The 10912-nt window shown below is 45.4% G+C and overlaps 1 long non-coding RNA gene across 2 annotated transcripts; it reads left to right on the forward strand.

Annotated features, from left to right (window-relative positions):
- Positions 1 to 6555: 6555 nt before the first annotated feature.
- Positions 6556 to 10705, forward strand: LOC115088391. 2 transcript variants are annotated; one of them, XR_003855766.1, is made up of 5 exons: positions 6573 to 6647; positions 8066 to 8211; positions 9465 to 9675; positions 9962 to 10173; positions 10320 to 10705. It is a non-coding gene; the product is annotated as an uncharacterized LOC115088391 (long non-coding RNA). The 2 variants fall into 2 exon arrangements; XR_003855765.1 differs by lacking the exon at positions 8066 to 8211 and having other exon boundaries at positions 6556 to 6647.
- Positions 10706 to 10912: the final 207 nt, after the last annotated feature.

The raw sequence follows: 10912 nt of genomic DNA on the forward strand, positions 1-10912 counted from the left end.
AGTGGGGGTCCGGGAGCCATCTACTGCACTCACACCGTCGGCTGCCGGTATTCAAAATGGCGCCGCTAGCCTTTGACCTTACTATGTCATAGGGGCCGACCAATGGCACCAGTAGCCCCTGTGACATAGTAAGGGCAAAGGCTATCGGCGTCATTTTGATTACTGGCAACCGACGGCCCGAGTGCAGGAGATCGCTCCCGGACCCCCGCTGGGCCACCAGGGACTTTTGGCAAGTCTTGTGGGGGTCAGGAGTCCACAAGGTTTGCCAAAAGTCCCTGGTGGCCCAGCGGGGGTCCTGGAACGATCTCCTGCACTCGGGCCGTCGGCTGCCGGTATTCAAAATGGCACCGATAGCCTTTTCCCTTACTATGTCACAGGGCCGACCAATGTAAGGGCAAAGGCTATCGGTGCCATTTTGAATACTGGCAACCAACGGTGTGAGTGCAGTAGATGGCTCCCGGATACCTGCTGGACCACCAGGGAGTTTAGGTAAGTCTTGGGGGGGTCAGGAGGGTAGGGGGTTGTAGTTAATTAAATTTTAGCCAGGAAACAAATAAGAATGAAACACATGAATGGATCGGGGCCCCCCCTTGCCGAATGCAACGTATCTGCCCCCCCATGAATACGAATACCGAATGTAACATATGCGGTCCCTCTGCACATCCCTAGTGTCCATGCCTCATGCATACTTTTAATATCTTCAACCACTCCTTCTAATTTTTTATTTCCTCATTTTATTATAGTCTTCATGTTTAAAGTTAAATAGTACCTGTTGCGTCCATCGCTGCCCGACGCCCTCACTCCGCCCTCCTTACCGCTATGGCGACTCCCTCCAGGCCTGATGAACAGATAGCTGCCACGGCGTCTTCCTCCGGCGTCCCCGGAGTGGCTCGACGCTGCAGATCCGCCATGTTCCTGATGATGTAGGGCGCGCGCGCGCTCCCATTGATGTACCAGCAAGGGTGCGAACCTCGGGGGCGTCCCCCGAGATGACGTCATCCACCTTCAGGATAAAAGGTCTCAGTATTCGCTAACTAATCGAGTTAGCAAGGATTGATAGCAGGGATCACCTTAGACCTGCTTGTCTCTCTACGCTGCTCTGCCTCCTCAAACTTATCAGGGGTACCCGCCCCTCAGGGGCCTTGTTCTCTTTTCTCTATTTCAGATTGCTGACAGGAACCGGTTCTCGCTCCTCGAGGGCCCATGTTCCTGAACACTCTGAAGATTCTCTACTGCCTGGAAGCTATCGCAGATACAGACATTTGTGAGTTACCAACGCTCTCTCAGAGCTTTCCCTGGAACCAGGTACTCGCTCCTCGAGGGCCTGACCCTTTCCAGCTACTGAGCTTCTTTCAAGACCTTATGTGAGTGTTGTCATCTACTACTAGCTATGAATGCATCATACCCTGTCTACTCACGCTCTATAGTTTCTTTACAGCTCTGTAACCCTGGGATCGCTGTTCCAGTACCAGAAGGACTTCAGCACTGCCGGGCATATCAGCTCACTACTGCCACCTCTGGTGGTTCTACTAACCTGTCTAATAAAGAACTATCTGTGTTTGTGTCCATACTCCAGCCTAGCCGGTGGTCCCTCTCAGGATATCCTCCTGGGGGCGCTGTCATCTGCCATCGGTCCAAGGATCCACCTTTCTACATTTCTCTACAGCTGAGTGCCCTCTCCAAGCACTCCACTGATAACAGATTGATACTCCTTTCCATCAGGGGTCTTCAGCAACACGTTCATTACAGATTACTACTCCTTCCTTCGCGGGGAGCAGTTTCATAACAGATTGTTACTCCCTAGCAGATTCACAACCGATTGCTAACTTCTCCTTCCACAGGAGCAGTTCCTACAGATTGCTGACTCCGCAGTCTAACTCCTAACAGATTGCGGACTCCTCCCCCTGGAGGAGTGATTTATACAGTTTACCTACGCCTATCTGATTGCTCCGCCCATCCGGCAACAGATTCCTAACAGTACCACAGTAGTTTTCCTTATTGTCCTTCCTTCACTGATTATGTTAAATTTCATTACATTATGACCACTTTTGCCAAACGACCCCATCACTGTTACCTCTCCAGCAAATCCTATATCACGGTGATGATCCTCACCACATCTTCCAGGAGGGCAAACCAGGCATCCATTACCCTTTCTCTGAAAAGTATTTCCTGACATTGTTCATGATTCTACCCTCTTGGAGCCTCATATGATGACCCCTAGTCCTACAGCTTCCTTTCCATTGGAAAAAGTTTGATTCATATGTATTAATATCTTTCAGGTATTTAAAAGGCTGTACCATACCTTCCTTATCTCTCCTCTCCTAGAATCTAGGGTATATATACCTGTATTTAGGTTCTCAAATTTCATCTCCTATGTCTTTTGATGCAGAGCCCACACCATTCTGGTTGGCTTTCTCTGAACTGCTTCTGACTTATCTTTATCCTTTTGGAGACGTGACTTCCAGAACTGAACACAGTACTCCATGTGAGGTCTCACTAATGACCTGTACAGAGGAATTATCATCTCATTTTTCCTGCTGGTTATACGTTTCTCTACGCGGCCCAGAATCCCTCCATCCCTAGTCACGACCTTGTCACCGTGCTTTGCTATGGATCAGATCATCAGACATTAACACCACAAGAACTCTCTCCCAGTCCATGCACATCATTCTCTCCCCACTCCCCCCCCCCCCCAATTATATACAGCCCCTTGTGTGTGTGTGTGTGTGTGTGTGTGTGTGCGCATGCACATGCACACAGATCTGTCTGTCTATCTGTCTCTCTCTTTTTCTCTCTGCTAGACAGTCCAATTTTGCATTGCTGATTTTTAGGGATATAAGATAGGACCCGACATTCACCATCTCCTTCTGCTCACCCCAGCTTACTTTAATCCCTGCCTAATGATCAAAATACATTGTTGTTTGCAATGGAATTTTAATCTTACTAAAAAAAAAAATGTCAAGCCTGTAGTCTCTATAAACTGGTGCTGTGATGTGCAGCGGAAGTCATTGGGATGCATAATGAAAGTAGTTAACGTCTGCCATTTTTATTTCAGATAGCTGCTGGGTTACGCCTTCTCTGAAGGGGTCTTTTAAATTAAAAGACAAAAAATAGAACTTACTGTGAACTTACTGTAGAAGGAGGCAGAGAAAACTGAGTCCGAAATGCATATTTAAATGGTCTGAACCCTACAATGAGGAAATGAACACTTTCCACTGGTCTTAATGTAAAGCCACTAGACTTTACAAGAGAGTAAGCTGGAATTTGTAAGCAATGGGAGGTGCAAAAGTGATCATGTTGCTTGATAGGTAGATCCATCCCCTAAAGAGGTAAGTCAGTGGTCTGAAATGGTTTGAATCATTCCTTGCCAACACAATGCAACATTACATGGGCTAAAAAATCATCCAGCCTGTAGGAACGTCTCAGGGCTCAGTCCTCTCCCCATTCCTATTCAATATCTATATGAACCATATTTGTGATTTACCACATTGAATGTCACCTATTTGCAGATGACATACAGCTCTCTTTCAAAGTAGGATCGATCAAGCATCAACCAACCATTACTAGTGACTTCCTTATAGCAGCAGCCCTATAGTAACTTAATAATCACAAATTCAGATAAATCTATAAAAATTGGAACTCTTCTGGCTCAGCCGCTAAGGTCAACTCCTACAATCCCTTCTCTCACTAGCAGATACCACCTTATACCCTAAGAAGTCAGTTCATTGCCTAGGGGTTTAAATCTGCCAAAACCTAATGGAACCTAAAATCACTAAAGTAGTAAGGTCCAACTTCAAGCATCTGCATCAGATATGCCAACTCCACAATTACCTTGATAGACACAATCTTGCTACTGTAATCCATGTGCTAATCACTAGCAGAACTGATTACTGAAATTTGCTATACAATGGCAACTCACAATACAGCGTGACGGGCCTCCAGTTCCCTCTAAGTGCTGCCATGAGAGTTTTGGTAGGTGCAAAAGCAACTCATGTCAAGCCTATTCTACATCAGCTTTACTGGCTCCCTGAAGAAAGCAGGATAAAATGTAAAACCGTCCGCATTGTCTTCAGATGCCTAAATGGACAGGTCCCTGAATACTTGTCTCAACTTTTCACCCTCAGTGGAACTCAAATGGCTCTTCTTTTCTCTTCTCCGATGGCCACTGCCAGATTGTCCTGCATGAGACTCTACGCTTTCAGCTGCTATGGACCAAAAATTTGAAACAAACTGCCACTAACCCTGCACCTGGATCTATGTTACCTTAAGTTCAGGAAACAAAAGATTGGCTTTCCACCCAAGCCTTCCTGTTGTGATCCTGCCCACGAGCAGGCTCTTACCTTCAGCCTGGAGGCCGCAGAAGCCCCGACCTTGCCTGCCCTCGGGAGCTGCCCGAGTGTTCTCCAGCCAGCTGACACACCCGATGCCACCGACCAGGCTGTCTTTGTGGCTTTGGAGCCGCCGACGTCGCCATCTGGTTCCGCGGCCCAGAGGCCGCATCCCCGGACTCGCCTGCGTTGGGAAGCCGCTCCCGGAGCCCTTCTTGCGGCTTGGACGCCGCCGCTCCTTCGTCGGGCCTGCCCTGAGGCCTGCTCCGTCTCCTCTCCTCACAGCGGCAGCATGGCCACTGTCCAGGGTCCTGGAAAGCTAAAGGAGTCTGGGCCTGTCTAGGTAATGTCAATCAGAGTAAACCCAAGAGATGCAATGCTTTCACCATGTACGTAAGTATTCCGGCATTTTCTATGGCACTCTTATTTATATTTTGTTACTGTGAGGAAACATAACTGTTCAACTACGGAAAACATTTTAAAAAGCATGTTGGAATCTCTTTGTTAAGTATATTCTGTTTCTCAAGAACACCGTTGTTTAAAATGCAGTGTAACATTATGTAGGCTATATATGTACTATATATCTATATATATCTATATAACTATATCTATATCTCTATATATGTCTCAGACTGAGAAAGAGATGACCCTGCATCAGATCACTAGAGCACATTATCTTAAAAGGTAGAGGGAAGCACTGAGATTTGGGGATCTTCTCAGAATGTGAGATGTCCTCCATCCTGTGACTAACCAACTGTGTGTTGGACGAGTGATAACAGTTGATTACTTGCCCAGATAAGCTGGAGGGAAGGATAAAATAACTGGAAAGACTTTTTTTTTTGCCCAAGTCTTGCTGAATGTCTTTACACAGTGGCCTTGTTGTATAACATCGGTAACCCTTGTGATGGTTGAACTTGGATAACGTTTTCAGAGGCCATATCTCACATTTCTATGTTAGGAGTAACACTGCGGCTATGCCAGAAGAGATATTTTCCAGAACTTCCCTGCTGGGGGTGGGAGGGAGAGGGGGGAGTTTACGTTCAAGGCCATTCACATTGCTTACCTTAAGTCCCAATTTTGTATATTGTATAAAGAAGCGATGATCTTGGCGTGTATTAAACATTTGAGTCACAACTCAATGAAACACTTAAGAGGATTGGTGGTTTCCAAGATTTCTCATTACTGATAAGATGCAATTGATGAAACAAAGTTCTTTGCAGCTGATGTATTCTCTTTTAAGATGTTATAAGTGCTTTTTAGCAAGTTTGTGACTTCAGACGTTAATGCCAGTTGATATAGTTCTTTAAGTAATTGCCTTCTCATAGTCTTTGTTTATGTTCAGGATGTTAAAGCAATTTAATTTACTTCTTAAATTGGTTTATATCTTCCCTCCCATTGGATATAGGGCAAGTTAATGGTTTCCCTCCCAATGTAGATGATGCATCACTTGATGGAATTTAGATTACACAGTCACTTTTATCTCTTGTCGTTTTCAGAGCTCCTCAGCTTCCTCATTGTACCTCAAAGGCACAGGTGGTGCTCCTCCTCCTCTCTCCCCCCATAGACCCACGGCAGCCGAAAACAGACCACGAAAAGTAACAGAAAATCCCAGGAGGGCTGTATTCTGTTGCATGAACTCCTGAGAATGAAAGAGATTGCTTTAGAGCATGGGGTTTATTCCTGTCATGGAGGTGCAAATCAAACATGTTTGGGAGACATTAATCTCATGGCTGCAAACGTATTGCATGGAGTAAGATTAAGAAGGAAAAAAAGAGGGAGGAGACCCGGGACTGGACACGGGGCTTAACTGTTTAATGAAGTTAATGCAATGCAAATTTCCCGCAGTGTTTTTACGTTAGATGACTGATATTGAGAATCTATTGGAACCCTACGCTTTATGCAGGTAGAGGATGAGTAAGGATAAAGAGAAGTTCAGGCAAGTTATTACCTTGGGCTGAGTGTAGCCCCGTACTGGCCTCACGAAGGAAAGCACATAGGGAATAATAGTGGATTTATTATTATCATTAGGAACTTTCCAGAGGTTTTTGGAGGAAGGAGCACTGTGTGGAGTGACGAGGGGAACCTTCCCCCCAAAAGGGGATGTTGTGGGAGAAAGCAATAAAAGGGGTTTCCAGAAGCCCAAGGGAGGAGTCTGCAGGAGGAGTCCGGAGAAGGAGAGTGTTGCGATCTGCGGAGGAGGAGACTGGAGAGAGGCTTAGGCTCCAGGTGTCAGGATGCCAGGGTGAGTGCCGAGACTGCTGGAGGAATGTAGAGGTTCCCGCCAGTCCCAAGGGCTGAGGGGACCCCCGTTCTGCCTGGGTAAGCCACAGTTACAAAGAGAGAGAGAGATGAAGGAGAAGAGAAGGACTGCTGTGCTGATGTGATCAGCTGGGTTGCTTTGGGAATGGTGCTGAAATGCTTTGAAGTATTCTTTTCTGGTGTTTTCTGGACTGGACTGTAATCTGCCTGCTTTTTGCTGACCTTGTTTTTTTTTCCCTTTTTCTGAATAACTGTTCTCTGCTTTGGAACAACACTTGGGTGTGGGCCTGTTTTTTGGTTTTTTTTGTTTGTTTATGGGTGAAGTACAAGCCTTCCTTCTTCCCTTGGGACTCCCAGCTTTCGCTGGTCCTCACCTGGCTAAACCCTGATTTAAACTGTTTCGGAGCTGCAGAAAGATTGCTCACCACCCCTGCAGCCACCAAAGGTGATCCCTGAAGAAGGGGGGGAAAGGGTTACCTGTGTAAGAGTGAGGGTAGGAGTGGGAGTTAGTGTTAGGGGCTAGCATGGGACGGAAAATGAAGGCTTAGGCGAACACACAATTGAAAAGGTTTTTTTTTCGATTTGCACGGGGGTACGTGAAAGACTCTAGAAGCTGACAGCACAGACTGTTGGAAAGCCAAAACGAGAAAAAAAACGGATGACCCAAATTAGATGAACCTGGTTGGCAGAGACCTCCTTTGCTTTAAAAGGTCTATTCATGCCATAGATCAAATAAATCAGAATCGTAACCCAGTGTACACAAATAAAAACATCAATCCTTGTTGCCAGAAACAGGGAGAAGGTGCAATAGCGGTCTGCCTGTCCCTGTCTATAAAAGAAAACAGGGAGAAGGTGCAATAACGGTCTGCCTGTCCCTGTCTATAAAAGAAAACAGGGAGAAGGTGCAATAACGGTCTGCCTGTCCCTGTCTATAAAAGAATCGCATCCTGTCCATGCCACAGTCATCTAAGTGCCAGAATTAGAGCGCATGGTCCTGAGCAGCCTTTGTTTGGGATGAATTTGATAGCTATCGTCAAGTCATGAAACGCACAACCAAGCTGGATTCCTATCAATTGAGATCTAAGTAGTATCACAGTTTTTTCAAAATGTATTTTTGTTTTTGTGAATATTGTTCTGTTCCACTGAAGCTTCTCAAGTTTCTGGTTTAAGAACAGAGTAATTACAGCACAAGATATAACCACGGGCATTTTAACTTTTTGGAGTTTCCTTAACGTATAAATCACCCCATGAGCTGGCCCTGAAGTCCTATTTGCTTACACCTGCTTTTTCTTCATGGCATTTCCCCGTTTGACCCTGTTGCAAGCCTTGCTCTGGTTCACTTACTGTGCACTATACGTCCCCCTTCTTCCTTCCCGTCAGTATATACATCACCCTGCGTGGAAGTCTTGGTGAGGGAAAGCTTCTGTTTTCACAGACGGTCCAGATCTGCTTGTGATATTCATTTTTTTTTGTTAAAGTTACGCGATGTGACTCTGGTGCGGCTGCATTCATTGCTCAGGCACAGTGACTGTGACACAGGAAGGGATTCTTTTCTTGCCGCTGTGTAATAAACCTCATCAGGCAGCAGGAAGCTCCTTTCAACGATGCCTCCTGCATTTCGGTGGTAATATTGTACTTAAAGAAATAACATGTTTTGGCACATTAAGTCTAATAAGCATGAACTTGGCAGGCGGGTGAGGGAAATTAAAAAAAAAAAAGGGCGGGGGACAAGTTTGAACGGCTCTGAGCTGTTCGTTTTATGAAAAAGGAATCCTCCAGATTTCTTTCCCAGAATTCCATGCTGCTGCTGCCTCTGAACTTTGTCCAGCAGCGGCGTTTCTGCTCGAGGGGCGAGACTCATTTCTCCGGCAAGTAAAGCCTCTGCACCTTTGGGGGATTTAATTTTATATCAGTGAGAGGATCGGGAAGAATGCGGGCATTCAAAGCAACCCAGTGCTGTGCGCTGGGCTGCCCCGGTGACCGAAAGCATTTTAATCTATCTTCCAAGTAAACAATAAATGATCACAATGAAATTCTCCAAATTGCCTTTGTTTATATCTCATGTGGCTCCTGTCCTCTGCAAGAAGGAGGAAATTAAGGCGTTCTTTGCCATCGAGGAGAGGGGGGAAAAGACATATTTCAGGGCCCTTCTGGTGTTTGCCTGGAGCAGAAAGCTAAATCAATATACAATCACCTTAATGCACACAAAGCTGGTGCTCCATGCAAAAGTCTTTATGCAACATAAACATCTTTGATTGGAGTAATCTCGCAGCTGGATGTTATCCCCTGTTTGAAGACCTCCTGGAATATCCATGGCCACTTTCTCCCAGTCCACACAGTCCACTTGCCCTAGGGGTACCGGGTTTCGGGTTTATTTTCTGTCAGGGAGGAGGATTTGACCTATGGGGCCCTAAGTTCATAGGGGCGGATACCAACGCACGTTCTTTCATGTGCACGAGCAGCACATTCACTGTGGAATAGGGGGATCTCATATAAAGAGATCACAGGAAAGTATTCCTTGACCACAAAACATTATTCCTGAGGAGTTCATGCCCTGATACATGAAAATATAGTGTACCCTGCACTGCGCTGTTTTGTTGTGCTTAGAAATGTTATAGGAGGAGACTACAAGAGCAGCTAACAAAAATAAGCCTCACAGTAAATACAATGAAAATATTAACACTTATGTAAGAATAAAGATATTTATTTTATCTGTTAATAGGGCATGACCTTGGTCCTTAAAATGTAGGGGGGTAGAGTGGGGTTTTCCCTCAACCCATAACAACCTACCTCTGGAGCTCACAGACAATCCCAAGCACATAAAAAGCCCTCGGCAGCTGCAATAACAATTGAATATGGGGCCGTTTCTCCTTTTAGAGGCCCATGTGAACCTGGACGAGTCCCCCTGCAGTTTTCATCGCCCGGCTAACGGGGAGATGAGCGACAAGAGGAAAGAGACGATGCAAGGGCTGTAATTCTAGCTATTCCGTCATCATTACTCCTGAAATAATTTCACCAAGATAATATACGACTGCCGGTGCAACCAGGACAAGAGTCTATTAGCATCTTCCGGCTGCAGAGATAAGCGGTGCGGCTCATAATCTTTAATTCAGTTTCAATGTTTATGTTTCATTTCAGTGATGACTCTTGTTGACGATGTCATGGAGTGATGGATTTTTTTGCTCCCTTTGCTATTATTATAGTAGGAGGATTTTTTTTTTTGTGCCAGTTTACATTTTATATCATTAGTAATGTGTTAATGGGACGTACCCGCCAGTTACAAGTGAGTCAGGTGCCTTGGTAATTAAATTACAATGTTCTCAGTGTTGTGATACTTATTTGGTCATTTTTTTAGCACCTTCTTTTTTGAACAGGAGATTGATGGGACCTGCGTGTGTTGGTGCTTCGGATGCATACAAGTGAGTGGCTCCGAGATGGATGGTCCAGCGGAGCATTTCTTGCCACCCAGGCCGTACAAAAATCCTTGGAAAGGGGCAGAGGGAGAAGGAGAAATGTTCCCTGTTATTACTACGCAAATAGAGGTGGATGAATTCTGTCCCAGGGAGATAAAGGTTGCACCGAAAAGGTACAGCGTCTCAGCACACAAACCCAGGAGTTCCCCTGACTCATTGCTCATTCCGCCACACCTATTTGTCTTGTGCTCGAAATCTCAGTAACTGCCCTTTTTAATTTCACCGTACCTTCTTTTATTTTTTGTTTTTCACCTGACAGTTTCCTCCTGCTCCTCCGTACTTCCTGCTCAGCTGAAATCGGGGCTGGGATCCTGGCTTCATTCACAACTTCCCGAGGATTTTTCCCTCCTATCTTATATCCTCTCTTTCACCCTCAGACATTCTTAGGCTGCTCCTTGCAGCGCTGATCCTGGGCCCAGGACCATGTTTTATTGTAACTTCTTCTTCCATGCACTTGTTTTACTTTAATGTATACTCTTATGTTATTAGTTATTTACGTTATAATGTATTTCTCACCCCTTGTTTTATGTAAACCGACATGATACGAACTCCGTGAATGCCGGTATAGAAAAATACAAATAAATAAATAAATAAACGTACCAGTCTCTCTCCAGAACCCTACAATTATGGGCTCTGAATCTGGCCGACAGGTCTCTGTTGTAAGTTTGTTGTAAGTTTGACATGTTGTAAGTTTGTTGTAAGTTTGACATGTTTGTGGACCCTTGGTTGCTATATCGATGACTCCTCCCACGGGGAGGGGCCCCGTGGGGAAAATATAGCCATAGGCTGACTCTTCAGTAATGACCACAGAGAGAATAGAAACTTTATTATACAGCAGTTGGCAAGTCCCGA

This window comes from Rhinatrema bivittatum, chromosome 3, assembly GCF_901001135.1.
Source record: "Rhinatrema bivittatum chromosome 3, aRhiBiv1.1, whole genome shotgun sequence".
Taxonomy (NCBI): domain Eukaryota; kingdom Metazoa; phylum Chordata; class Amphibia; order Gymnophiona; family Rhinatrematidae; genus Rhinatrema; species Rhinatrema bivittatum.